Consider the following 15,224-nt stretch of genomic DNA (forward strand, 5'->3'; position numbering starts at 1 on the left):
GCATAGAATAAATATGCACCAGCAGAATTAGATTATGCACAGACTATGCCACTCCTATACAATGGTAGTGCAGTGTATGTGGATCAATGGCTAATGTGCATGGCTGACAACCCCACTGCACAATTGCAATTCCACAATAGCAATATGCATTCGCATGCTATCTCATGTGCATATGTGACTTCTTACCCTGCCATCATGTGGATACCATGGTTGTGCATCGTCCACAAAAATCCTTGTATGCACAATGCAAACTTACACTTGTGAATATCACTCAAAGTATATTGGCCACAGGGTCACTCAGTAACCCACCTGAATCCACTTTCTCAGCTACGGATATGTTGATAGAGGGGTAAATTTCTACATCATAGTTCACACAGTCAAGCAAAAACTGGTCAAGTATCACTTGATCAAATCTGTTTTCCTTCCTGTTCCCAAGCCTCTGTCGGATTAAATGGATAAGAGGACACAAAACGGCTGTTCTTGAATACAGCAGAAGTGGTGCAGATCAAAGGCCACAAACTTTTTTTTACTTTGTTTTGTTAAAAGGGGAGGAAAGGCCCACTAGCAAAAACATACATAGTTTCTCTCAAGTGCTTACAGAACCTCTTTGGGTATTCTTCAGCTTTTAAAATCAACAAAGCCTAGCAAAGTTGGCTATCTTGACTGAAGACGGCAGAAGAACATGAGTGTGTGTGTGTGTTTTTCGAAGAATGCGGTTTGCTTTCAGGTTTCTTGTAGTTAGTTTAGTTAATGCAGTTTGCTTTCAGGCTTCTTTTCAATAGAAGCCACTTCACATTCCATACTAGATGGGATACAGCTCTTGAAATGTGAGGACTCTTTATTTTGGGTTTGTTTAAAGCTCCCTCTCACTCCTTTCAACTCCGGGCCTTATTTTCTCCATCTGTAGTTCACATTCCCCTTCCACTTTCTCTCTCTCTTTTTTGGAGTGGTGAGAAAGCCATTTTAATCCCCTTATACTGCAGATTAAGTCTATTACAGCTACTCCAACCCTGACATTTTCTCAGAGACATTCACAGCCAGATCCCAGCGTCTCTACTCCCATTATTTTGTGAAGGCTAAATGTCCATATAGGATGACCTTTTCCTTAAGTATGTGTGTGGATGAAATAACAATTGTGCAGACCCATGTAATGAAGCTGTTAAAACAAGAGCTGTTAAGAACCATGCAAAAATTAACAAGGAAGAAACAAGTAAGAAATGAGTGGAATAAATAGGGACCAATGTACGCACTTAGGCCCTACATGGAAACTTCCAAAATCTATGGCCTGAATTTAATGATATGATTAGGCTTGCTAGATTTTGCGTGTTGGACTATGACTCTAGACACCAGGATTTGATTCCCAGCTTGTCCATGAAACCCACTGGGTGACCTTGGGGAAGTCACATTCTCTCAGCCTCAGGGGAAGGCAATGGCAAATCATCTCTGAACAAATCTTCCAAGAAAACCCTGTGATAGGTTCATCTTAGGGTTGCCATAAGTCAGAAGCAAAGGCACATGAAACATACAAGGTCTGGATTATCCCAGCCCCTTATATATCATAGCCCAAATTTGAGACCTTGGTGATATCGTAAGGGGGTGAAGCCTGAGATGTCATCAAGCTTTTTCATTAAGAACCAACCACACTTTCTGGGAGCATGCTGTTCAAATAAAAGGAAGCAAACCAAAAGATCTAATAAATGGGAGAAGGGAAGAGACTGCTGGAGGGTCAATAGCAATGTCAAGGCCAACTGCAGAAGTGGAAGACAACAGCACATCTGGAGTGGCCACTTCTTTTCCAAAGCAGTCTCTCAACCTGAGATTCTTTCCCTCATTCTGTGGCTTGGAAAAGAGGACCAAGTCCTGAAAGTCAGGCCCAGACCCTAAGATCTGGGAAGCTTGATAGTGATCATTTCTAGGGATCACTGCCAATGTGTCAATGCAAAAGTTGATATTAGAAATATTGTTGCAGGCTTTGTCTTTAGAGAAAGCCAATCTCCATCTTTACAAGTATCCTAGAGAGGTATTTGGTTTTGCACATAAGGCCAGTGGTGTCCCCAAACCAGATGTCACCAGGTATATGGGGAGTACCAGAGGGTAAATAGGGGTGGCAGCAGCCAAAAGGGCATGCTCACCCTTCTTCATCGCTGTGGCGGCAGCCTCCTCAGGAGGAAGCCACCACTGTGGTGAAACCTGGTGAGGCACCCTCATCCCTTCTCACTCCTCCAGTGGGAGAAGGCCCTGACCAGCTGTTACCCCTCTTCTGGGGTGTCATCCAGTGTGAGTCACACTCCCCACATCCTCTAGTGATGCCACTGCATAAGACTTCTTTATCTCTAGATTTTCAATGTCTAATGAATTCCTAGCCTTTGGAGAGCAACAAACATGAATGCAAGTCTTTTTGGGGACTGGGGTTTGATTGGTTGGTTGGTTTCTGCCTCACTACTTCCCAAATATTTTTCCCCATTACAAGAATAGCTATGAGCAAAGTACTTTCCAGTTCCAATTGGTCCAGTATTTACAAGCCTCCTTGGTGACCTGGCAGAAAAAAAAAGCTTGTGCTCTCCTCTTTGCCTTTGAGTTTTCTCCTCACTCCTTAAAAACTAGAACTTGACAACCTTTCGATGAGATGCCTGCCCTCTGCAAGGTAAGGAACATTGACTTGCATCCAATTGCAAATCACAGCTTTGTTGTTGTTTGTTTTTCTCGAGTCAACCTCGACCCATGGCGACTCTGTAGATGAGACATCTCCAAGACTCCCTTTCCTCCACTGCTTTGCTCAGTTTCTGCAAGTTTATAACCATGACCTCTTTTATAGAGTCCATCCATCTAGCATGCAGGCATCCTCTTTTTCTGCTTCCCTCCACCTTTCCTAGCATCATTGTTTTCTCCAATGAGTTGTGTCTTCTTGTGATGTGGCCAAAGTACAACAGCCTAAGTCTAGTCATCTAGGCTTCCAGAGGGATTTCTGGTTTGATCTGTTCTAGCACCCATTTGTTTGACTTCTTGGCTGTCCTGCCCATGTTATACTCAGCAATCTTCTCCAGCTCCACATTGATATCTTCCTATCTGCTTTCTTAACTGTCCAGTTCTCGCATCCATACATGGTAACAGAGAATACAATGGCTTGTATAATTCAAACTTTTGTATATCTTTACAGTTTAGAATCTTTACTAGTTCTTTCATAGCTGCTCATCCCATTCTTAGTCTTCTTATGATTTCTTGACTGCAATCCCCGCTTCAATCAATGTTTGATCCTAGGTTTGACAACTCTTTTACTATTTCGATTTCCTCATAGACATATTAAATCAACTGTTGAATAGTAAGTTAGCATTTATGTAAACCCTATTGATTCAATGAATCTACGTGAGCATGAAAACTCACTGGTTCACCTTGGGCAAATCACACTATCTCAGCCTCAGAGGATGGCAATGACAAACCCCCTTTAAAGAAACATGCCAAGAAAACCCTATTATAGGTTTATCCTTGGGTTGCCATAAGTCAAAAATGACTTGGGGGCACACAACTACAACAGCATGAGTTTGCCATTATATTTCCTCAGTATTTTAAAATAAAAAAATTGATGGTGGTGGTGATGATGATGATGATGATGATGATGATGATGATGATGATGTGGCAATCTTATCGGGAAAGAAAATCTGAGTAGCAAAGCACATTTTCTGTCTGTAAAAGGTACCACGGTCAGCCCTTGTTACCTCTAGTTAGAACGATGAAGAGCAAACCTTTTCACTACATAATGTTATACTTATCTCTGAATTCACAGTCCCTTTCCCTTATTATATGTGTGATTGACTGCATCCTGCCACGAAGCTTGAGTTTAATTGAACGTAGCACTCTTTTAGTTGTTTTTCAGATTATCCGGGTTGACTGTGAAGCCACACTGCTGTGCCCCATTCATATGAACGTTTTCAGTTCATTGGCGAAGGAAACCGGGCTCCTGAGATTATTGACTCTACATACAGTGCAGCTTTTCTTTCTCATTGTGTGGGCTTCGGTCACACCCCAGCCCCAGCCTCTTGCCCTCTACTCTTCTCCCCATGTTCACATTATGAGGAGCAATATTTATAATGAAAAAATAAGTCGAGAACAAAAGTGGGCTAGGGGCAAACTCTCCAGTAGGGATATTAGACGCATGAGGCTCCCATCTCTGTTAGGTCTGGTGTCCACTGTGAGAAAAGTGTAGATATAGAGATCGTAGGGGGAGGCTCCCTTATTAACCTTAATCTGAAGAAAAGCACCTATTGAAGCCACACCAAGGGCTTTTTTCATAGCTACAACAGGGCTCTTTCAAACTTGTGACTGTATGAAGGGCCTGTCTCCCCAGCAACCATCTAGGTCAGGTCTCTAATGTGTTTTGAGGCTCACAGTCTAATCTGGGGTAAAAAATGTCACTGCAAGTAGACCCTGGGTTGGCAGCTTCCAGCTATGGCCCATCTCGAAAGCACATATCCAGCTCACACCTTCTGGTTGCTGGGGTGAAAGGGCCTCTTTATTCTCTGCAGGAAGACATCCATGAAGTTTGAGCTCAAACAAGGGGGCCTGCTTCTTTTTTTTAAATATAAAATTGTTGTCTACCCCCCTTCTTTGCCCTAGGTTCCCCTTGTAGTTAAAGGGTCCTTTATTATGTCTTTAACTCTAATCTTGAAACAGGAGGGAGCAATAAGCCTGGAGGAACTAGGAAAAATGGTCCCTCTTCGTGGGGGAAGGCCTCAGTCAATGGTGTGTGAAAAGAGAAGGCAGTAAAGGGGATTAGAAATGTCAGCTTCATGGGAAATACTTGATATTTAATAGTGTTAATTGATTAGAGCAAGTCACTGACATCCACATCCTCCGCAAGGCTTTGAGCTGCACAACCTTATTAGGCCTTATTAGAGCACAGGCCAGGAGTAGGAGCCAGCTTAACGTTGCGTGGAAAAGTCCTGCACATGATCATGGTTGGAGATTTCACAAATAATGCAAATTAGCAAGCATTTGTATCCCTAGATAACTGAGGTGGCTTCTCCCCTGGGAGAGGGGAAGAAAAACAGGTGGCTGGCAAGAGGAGCTGTCTGCATGTACAGATTCATTCAGTATATGCAAACTCCAAAAATATGCTCATAGTGTATTATATTCACAGTGAATCCTAATGTACCAAAGCAGCAGGATGAGGTAGTGAAATTGTTCCTTTGCACTTTGTACACTGCATGTATATAGCACGATTCCACTTTAATTGCCATGAATTAATCCCATGGTACCCTGGGATTTGTAACTCAGAGAGGCACTATGACGCTGGAGATCAGGGTTCAGTTCCCTGCTCAGCCAAGGAAACCCACCTGGTGTCCTTGTTGAGTCACATACTCCCAACTTCAGATGTGGTCACCTTGTTGTTTGTTGCTTGAGTCAACCCCAATTGAATGAGACATTTCCAAGCCCCTCTGTCCTCCACTATTCTGTTTAGACCCTGTAAAATTCAGACCTGTGACATCCCTCATTCAGTTTAGTGTGCAGTCTTCCTCTTTTTCTACTGCCACCTTCCTTTCCTAGCATTTTTGTCTTTTCTAATGAATCCTTCTCATGATGTGGCCAAAGTATGACAGCCTCAGTTTTGTCTTCTCAACTTCCACAGAGATTTCAGGCTTGATCTGTTCAAGGGCAATTTGTTTGTCTTTTTTGCTGTCCACAGTATCCTCAACACTATTCTTCAGCACCACATCTCAAATGAATTGATTTTTCTTTTTATCTGCTTTCTTCACTACCCAGCTTACACATCCATACATGGTGATTGGGAACACGAAGGTCTCCATAAGTCAGAAAAACTACTTGAAGGCATACAACAACAACAACGTACTAGAAGTCTCTGGTTGAGAATTCTACATGTTGTTTATTGCCATTGAACCCTATGAATGAGAGACTTCCAAGACACTTTGTCAACAACGGCCGTGCTCAAGTCCTGCAGACTCAGGGCTGTTGCTTTCTTCATTGAGTACTCCTGTACAAAATTCTACATACACCTCTCTAAATTGCAAATCCCAATATTCCATAGAAGGAACCAAAGCCTTTAGTGGAATTATAATGTTCTAACCATGTAGCATGAAAGGGCTCGTGGTCTATAGCAGCAGTTCTCAATGGTGGGTTGCGATCCCTTTGGGGGTAAGACTATTGTAAAACACATATTTCTGATGGTCTTAGGATCCGAGACACTGCTCCTCTTTATGCATGGGGGTCACCACAACATGAGGAACTGTATTAAAGGGTCGCATCATTAGGAAGGTTGGGAACTACTGGTCTATAGAATGCCATAGCACATAACTGATTGATCACCCCACTTCTTATAAGCTTCTCCTGTAAGAAAGGTCATATATAACTAGAAGAAGAAGCTGAGGCTAGTTTAGCCTGCTCTCTGAAAGTTATTTCCTCCCCTGTAATCTAAAATGATATCCAGGATGCAACAGTTCAATGATTAAGATGCTGACTTGATGGATTGCAAGATTGGCAGGTTGGTGGATCGAGACTGAAGCACTGTATGATGGGGTGAGGTCCTATCACTAGTTCCAGCTTCTGCTAACATAGCAGTTTGAAAGCATGCAAATGAAAACAGATAAATAGGTGCCACTTTGGTCAGAAGGTAAACAGCATTCTGTGCTGTCAAGCTGGCCACAGAATTCACAGAATAGTCTTTGGCAATGCTGGTTCTTCAGCTTAGTACCGGAGATGAGCACCATTCCCTACAGCTGAACACAACCTGACAACCTTGTGAAACCTTTACCTTTACCTAATCAAAAAGATAGACAAACGAAGGAGGAAAATGGGTGTTGTCATGCATAGAGGGTTGACATCCCAGGCCCTGAGATTTTAGGGCTAAAACTTGAGACCTAGAAAAGGCCCTATATGAGGTCACAGGGGTGGCCCTACATATGTCACCAACCATGATCCATTAAGCATCAGCTACACTTGCTCAGTTCTGATTATTTAATAGCTAACCAGCTAGCTAGTCAGTCTAACAGATGGGAAAATACTTCTCTTGTTGGGCATTAAGTTTCCAGGTCCTGTACTGAATAGGGAGGAACTGTGGAAAGTCTATATCATCCACTTTCATGCCATCTGCAGTAGCAGGATCCAGAAGAACATTCACACAGACACAGACACACGAATACACACAACTGTTTTGCAATGTAACATACTAACTCTAAGATCCTTCCCCTTCCTCTGGGATCCATACAAAAGGATCTAACCCTTGAGATTCAGGGCCAGGCCGTGACATCTGTGAATCTTAGTTGACCAGTCATTTCCTCTCTCATTAGTCACATGTGAGCAGTGCCACTGCCATTTTCTGGAGCCAGATGTCACTTTCTGCTTAGTTTGGGGAATCAATTTTGGTTGTTTCAGGGTATGTGTGTGTGCACGTGATACATGTGTGGGAATAGAAGAACATAAGCCATTTAAAGCATGCCCACTACAGTAATTTATCAAAAAGTATGGGGTTTTGGTGGAGGGGGAGACCACAAGGCCTGAGGGTAATAGTGAACCAACCCCATAGAGATGTGCTGTCTGTGGGCCATACAGTTCTTACCTCTGGTCTAAGGACAACATTTGGCTTCTGTTTGATTGAAAATCCTGACTGGCCAATTTGTACTGAAATGGCTTGGCTCACCTTCATCAGATTCCAGCGGCAGTTGTGTTAGCCTATTGCAATAAAGCATCCTGTAGCATCTTTAAGACTAACAGATTTATTGTGGCATATGCTTTCATGGACAAGAGCCCACGTCATTGGATGCTTTGAGTGTTATTCGCAGTTGGCAGGTACATATTAAAAAGAAAAATAATAATTGTAAAGTGTGAGGCCAATGGAAATGAAACGTGAGAGACAGCAACAGTAGATGCGAACAGGTTGTAAAACTATTTCTAAACTAGCTCACAACTTTGAGCAATTTTTATTCTGGGAACAATTTTATGAGACTGTTTTGCAATCAGCTGTGAACATTTTAGCAATTTCACTGGAACAAGATGGGCACAGAAGAGGACAGGAGAATTTGGACTAAGATTTTTTTAAATGGTTTTGAGTTTGACAGGCATCAGATATTTGTTTGTTTAAAGCATTTTTTGACTCTACTCCTGAGCCAAAAAGGCTCACAGACTTTGATAAGATGTTCAAAAACAAGATGGACATTTGGGTTTACAAGCTAACAAACATGATACAAAAGGCAGGATGTGGAAGGGAGAGGAAAACAACCAAAGTCAGGTACTAGTTTTAAAATTTCAAAGTTACTATGAGAAGCAAAGTTCTGCTTTCTAATAATTGTTTGAATTGTTTGAAACAATTTAGGGAATATCAATATGGAGTGAATCTCTCAGGTTAGTTCATGGGATAATCTCCAATTTCTCCAATATGTTAGAGACAGTCCCAATTAATGCTATCATGCGACTATTTCAGATATTTCCAAAAATGTTCCAGTTTCTTTCTCCTCCTCCCACTTCCCTCTTTGTCCTCCAAATGGCCATGGAAAAAATACATAAATTTTACCTAGACAATGAGGAAATTGAAATAGTAAAAGAATTCCCATCAAGAGATCCAGCATGGAATAATGGTTTGAACACTGGACTACAGTTCTGGAGACAAGGGTTTGAGTCCCACTTGACCATAAAACTCACTAGGTGACCTTGGGCAAGTCATATGCTCTCAGCCTAAGAAAATGGCAATGGCAAACCTCCTCTTAAGAAACTTGCCAAACAAAAACCCATGATAGGCTTGCCTTAGTGTCTCTATAAAACAGAAACAACTTGAAAGCACAGAGACCCACCACACAACACCTAGGATCAAACATTGATCAGAATGGAGACTACAGTCAAGAAATCAGAAGACTAGGAATAGAAAGTGCAGCTATGAAAGATCTAGACAGGATCCTAAAGAGTAAAGATCCACACATGAGCATTAATGTTAGAATCATCCAAGCCATCCTATTCTCCATCACTATGTATAGATGTGAAAGTTGGAGAGTGATTAAAGAAGGTAAGCGGAGCATCAATTCATTTGAGATGTGATGCTGGAGAAAAATGCTGATGATACTGTGGGCAGTCCAAAGGACAAAAAAATGGGCCCTTGAACCGATCAAGGCTGAAATCTCCCTGGAAGCCAAGATGATCAAATTGAGCTTGTCATACTTTGTCCACATCATGAGAAGGCACAATTCATTGGAAAAGACAATAATGCTAGGTAAGGCAGAGGAAAGTTGTTGTTGTTGTTGTTGTTGTTGTTGTTTTCGTATATCCCATCTTTCTCCCAATATAGGGAGAAGGATCAAACCCACTTGCACAGAGTATGCTTTTTAAATAATGAGCAAAATATATATATACTCACATCTTCACACCTTTCAAGGTAGTACTTGATATTCCCTCCTCCCTGCCATGGGGACTGGAGAAGAGGATACATGACTGCTAACCTAAGGCCAAACCTCAAGATCTGGCAACCCTAGACTACAGTGGGGAGCAGATTGACTACTCTACTGATACTGGGATCAGCAGGTGCCACTGGTAATGGGAAGAGGGAGCCCATGGATCTGGTCTGTTTCCCATTACTCCTTCTTTTAATTCATAAATATGAAACCTCAGGAGGTGTAAACTGAATGTCTGAAAATTATATGTTTTTAGATACTATATACAGCTCACTTGACCCTCTTGATCCACAGATTTTTTTTATCCACAGCTAGAAAATATCCAAAACCAAACCTTGTTCTTGCCATTTTGTATAAGGGGCTCTATCTCACTATGCCATTGTATTTAAGGGGGCTTAAGTATCCATTGATTTTGGTTTCCATGGGAGTCCTGGAACCAAAGATCCACTGTACACAGCATACTGAGAACAAGTATGCAGTACTGTACTGCTTTATGAGTTGGATTGGGACCAAAGTCTGAATGCCCATGCAGCCATGGGCAAGTCACATTCTCTTGGTTTCAGAGGAAGGCACCCACCCTCCTTGAAACAAATCTTGCCAAAAAAAACCCATTATAGGTTTGATTTTGAGTTGGCACCACAGCAGACTATATGATGCTATCAGATATAGTCACAGCCATCACAATGGTTGCAGCCTGAAGCCGCTTTTTTGAACTTTAATGGTCTGTTCTAGAAAAGAGGTCACATAGAAAATGAACAAATAAATGAATGAATAATAAGCACGGAAATCTTAAATCTTACTGTCTGAACTCTTGCATTTTTAATCACTCAAATAAAACAGAAACATTGGGAGATTCAGGAGGTGACTAGAGAAGGAAATCTTAGGGCAGCAATTGTATCTATCCAACCCTGAATATAGACAAATACAAAACCAAACCAAAAAACTTGTCAGTACATTTATGCAAGCATTAAATTATATTGAGAGGTGCCACATATCAAACAGTAGTAAGATTAAAATTGAGTGTCTATTATGGATTACAAATATTCAGTGTATATTTATTGAGGAGAGACAGCATGGTGTAGTGGTTTAAGCACTGGAAAATTACTCTGGATCTATGCTCAGCCATGGAAACCTCAGCCATGGAAACCTTGGGGAAGTTACACTCTCTCAGCCTCAGAGGAAGGCAATGGCAACTTCCCCCCTGAACAAATCTTGCACCCCCCCCCCCAAAAAAAAAAACCCCTATGGCGGGTTCACTTTAGGGTCACCATAAGTTGGAAATGACTTGAAGACAAAACAACAACTATACTTACTGAATAATAAAACATTTTAATATCTAGATAATATTTAACACCAGCACTTGTGGATCATTTTAATTTGAGAGAGAAGTGGTTGTTTCCCCTCACATCTTAAATTAGTAATGAAATTCTGCATTTTTTTCAGAAAACGGTAAAATTAAAAAATAATATTTTCAAGACAAAGTACTCAGAAGGAACGTACTTTTCATTAATTCCAAGGGAGAAGAGTGCTGCCCTTAAAGAGCCATAATTTTCCAAGAGAAACAATGATTGCATGGCATATCTTTGTCAGATATGTCAATGTATGGAAACAAAAATAGAATAAAATAAAATAAAACCACCACCATCAGTACACAACAATAATTTTGTTAACCTCTCTTAGTTCTGATAGCAGAACAAAGACTGTATATACATTTTCAAATAAAATAAAAGGCAGGCACAGAGATGCCTCATAGGCTCTCTGTCTCTCTGACTCTGTCTTTCTGTCTCTCTCTCTCTCTCTCTCTCTCTCTCTCTGTGTGTGTGTGTATATGCATGATCATAAAGTAAAATTAACTAGAATTAGGAAAATGGTCATTGTAGTTGCATAGCTTTTCTATTATCAGCTGTTCTCAGTGTAAACCACTAGATGGGACTGTCTGCTTCCTCATGCAAAAATTCAAGGTTGACTGTGATAGACGCTGGGTGGCAATGTTGCCTCGGCCATTGTAGCAGCTCCACAAATTCACCATCTCTAGAAGAGATTAAGGCTAAATTGTTTTGGGAGAAAGGTGGGGATATAAAAGGAAATGATGATGGTGGTGGCGATGATGATGATGATGATGATGATGATGATGATGATGATGATGATTAACACCATTCATTCCATGCCATCCCTGGAAAACCCTGACATTTCCTTGTGGTTACCCATTCAGCATGGCATAGTCCCTACCAGCCACAGTTGAAAATACTGGGACCATTGGCCTAACTCAGTATAAGGCAGTTGCCAATGTTCGTATGTGGGAGGCATTCCCTGCATGACATAACAACCTGCTAAGAAATCACAAGCCATCATGAGGGTTCACAAAACAAGACAAGAAACACTTTGCTTTTCATCGAGGCTCCCATCATTTGAACAAAATTGCCTCTCTGCAAATTGCACATTTTCTCTTTCTGAATGAAAATGCAAAAAGAGTAAACCCTATGATAGGTTTGCCTTAGGGTCACCATACGATGGGATCTACTTGAAGGCACACAACAACAACCACAGTAGAACTGACTAGTGGCCTTGCTGAAGAAGATTCCAGTGACCCAGTCAACAATTCTGATTTTTAAAAGACCATGCAATAAAGGTAGCAGCTAGCCTCACTTAGCCATGCTAAGTTTACATACATTTGCTTGATTTGCCTAAAAAAACTTGAGAACATTTTCTCAAGATCAGCGGGAAATATTTACACCATCTTGGTGTAACGGATGTGCAGCATCCACATAGTGATGTGTGTCCGCTACGACACAAGTGTGCCAATGACGCACTCGCGATGTAACCCGGGAACCACTAAAAGAACCCAGGAAAACGGTTTCTTTAACTCCGGAGGGATGTTGTGCAGTTGCACAGTCTGGTGACTGCAGCATCCCTCCAGAGTTAAAACGGGCGCCTGCAGACCGCCATTTTGGGGCGGTTTGTACTGCACCTATGATTCTCCTAATATGCCATACATTCTCAGTTAGGAGGTTGCAGCGTGTACGGGATTCAGCTGGTAGGTCAGGTCAAACTACTAAATTTATTTGGTGAAGCTGAAAATTAAGAAAACAACATACTGATTAATGGGGGGTTCTGAAACGTTGCAATGATGATGAATGAAAAAGCCATTCTGCCAATGGGTAGTTCCAACTATCGAAGAGTTGTTCCTTTACTTAATAAAGCACAATGTCTCATATTCTTTTTTATATTTCAGAAGGAACCCATACTAAGAACTTGACAATACAGCAATATTTATGACTTATCAACCAATCAGTGAAAATAAAAAAGGCTCATAAAACCAATCCACGAAGGCAGTCAAAGGCATTATCTTTAGTCAAATGATAAATTCACTGTAGTCTATGCTCACATCTAAAATAGTCATTGCAATGTACACTGGCAGAGGGCGCAAGATGCAAACATATAGCTAGTACAGACAGAACATAGAGATGTGGTTCCATCCTGTAAGGAAGGCTCCGCAGAAAATACACGGTATTCATTTTAATAGAAAAAGCTCTCAAAGCAGCCTCCTCTGTAGTCCAGTAATAACCCATTGGAATAGTCTGTACATTTCTAAACCTTAATCCAGTTATTAGCCTCATTGAATCAATGCAACTTACATAAATTGGGGGTTTCCAGAGGTCCTTTCACACTAAACAGTTATAGCTTGATGATCCCACTTTTAACTGTCATGGTTCCATTCTGTGGAAGCATGGGATTTGCAATTTAGGGAGGGGTGTTTCTCCTAGACAGCTCTTAGTGCTTCATCAAACTAGTGGTTAAAGTGGAATCATAGTCTTTTGTACATAAATTGTTGTAAAAAACCCAAAATTTTATTCAAAACAATTTTTGCATACAAGAATGAGAGAAGATTTATATCCCCACCATCCTAGATAAGAATAGAGAGGTATGACACCAGGAAGCTGCCCACCAAAGGATGAATTAGCCATACTAAATATGCATAGAAAAATTATGATCTGCATTGATGAAGGGACTATCTGCACTGATGAAACTGCAGATCTTCGAAGTATTTAAGGTTCCCTTAAAACATTTAGATGTTTCGAGTTATAACTCTTCCACACCCACAAACCCAAATCCATCATTTCGTGCCTCTTATTCCCTACAACTCTTTTAGCAGCAATAATTCATATCCAGCTCAGTCATGCAAGTATAGAAGCTGCACTTGCCACCAGCTGTTGACAGTTCTTGCTGATCTATGCTTGTTTTTCTCTTTTTTGTCTAATCCAGCCTCCGGGGATCAGATGTATAGCACTGATGTCAGTGGTAGATCTCACACATTGCCTCTTTTGCATTGTCTATGAATCATCACCATTAAGCTGATTAGAAATGGGGAACACACCTTGACAGAACAGTCATGTTAAGTCTTATTTTGTTGCCGTTCTCTGGTGGAATGTTTTGGTTTGTGAAAGTTACTCTTATGATCAGTGGCATCACTGAGGTTGGTATCACCTGGTGCGTTTTCTGTTCTTGGAAAGGGTTACAGGGAGAAGGTGGCAGACAGTCCTCCCATTTTCTCCCTCACCTGACCACTATGGCTTCCTGGTGACCCGTTCAGGGTCTGGCATGGCTGTTCTCCCAGCTCACCCAGCAGACTCTGGACCTTACCACACAGGACTCCTGGGACAGGCTGAGAATGGTCCAAAAGGGAACGAAACAAGTGGGGATGCATTTTACTGTACACAAGGAAGTCCCTCACTCATTCCATTCCCATGCTGTTCCAGAGGAGGTGATTTTTGAGAACTGTTCTGAACAATTCTCAAAAATCACCCCCACTGGAACGGAATGAGTGAAGGACTTCTGTGTGCAGTAAAATGCATTCCCCACTCATTCCCCACTCGTTCCAGGTCCCTTCCATTCCATTCTTAGGCCTTTCCATGGAGCTCCTGTGCGATACGATCCTCTGAAGGAAGGCACCATTGCCCAGCAATAGCCACTGCTGAGAGGAGCAGTGCTGTGGACCCCAGAGGGCCCATTCAGAGTCTGGCATGGCTGCTGGCCAAGACAGAAAGGGAGGCAATGCCCTTTCTTGCTTACCCAGTAGCTGTGCCAGTCTCACCAGGTGTACCGCCCCACCAAGTGTACACACCCAGACACTCATCCAGTGTGCTTTGTGCCCCCTCTACCCCCTAATGATGCCTCTACTTTTGATTAGACTGGCACTTACTTATAGTGTAGCCAAGGGATGAAGTAACATAATGCTTGCTTGCTTAGTTAATTAAGGCCCATAAAGACAGGCCAAAATAAAGCTGCTTCGGGTCACTTTGGAGTTATGCTGTTTAAATGACACATGCATCTTAAGAGGCTAGAAGCTGTGGCAAAGCTACACTCCAGTCCTTAGGACTGGCACATGGCTTTGGCATGGCTTCTGGCCTCTTGGGACACATGCACCATTTAAGCAGCATACCTCCAAAGTGACCCAAAGCAGCTTTATTTTGACCTGTCTGTACTGGCCCTTAGTTAGTTAAATAGAGATAGCCATGGCCTGTAGGATGGCAGGACAATTTTGGTACAACCGTACAGCAGGCCATAGAATCATGCTGATGGCAATCAGGAATTATGTTCTGGAAAATAAGAAGTCACTTCTGGTCACTTTAGATCATTTGTTTCCACTGTTTTGGGTTGTTTGAGGGTTTAATACTCAAAGAAATGTTAAGGACCAACTTGTGTGCCCCAGAGATTGGGGCAGAGGTTGTGTGAGGCCACATTTTGGGTAATTTTTCTTCAAAAAGTCCTTAGGTTCTAGGGCAGGGGTAGGCAACCCTTTTGAGCCGGGGGCCGGGTTGCTGTCCCTCAGACAACTGG

This window comes from Sceloporus undulatus, chromosome 6 (assembly GCF_019175285.1).
Source record: "Sceloporus undulatus isolate JIND9_A2432 ecotype Alabama chromosome 6, SceUnd_v1.1, whole genome shotgun sequence".
In the NCBI taxonomy this organism is placed as follows: Eukaryota; Metazoa; Chordata; class Lepidosauria; order Squamata; family Phrynosomatidae; genus Sceloporus; species Sceloporus undulatus.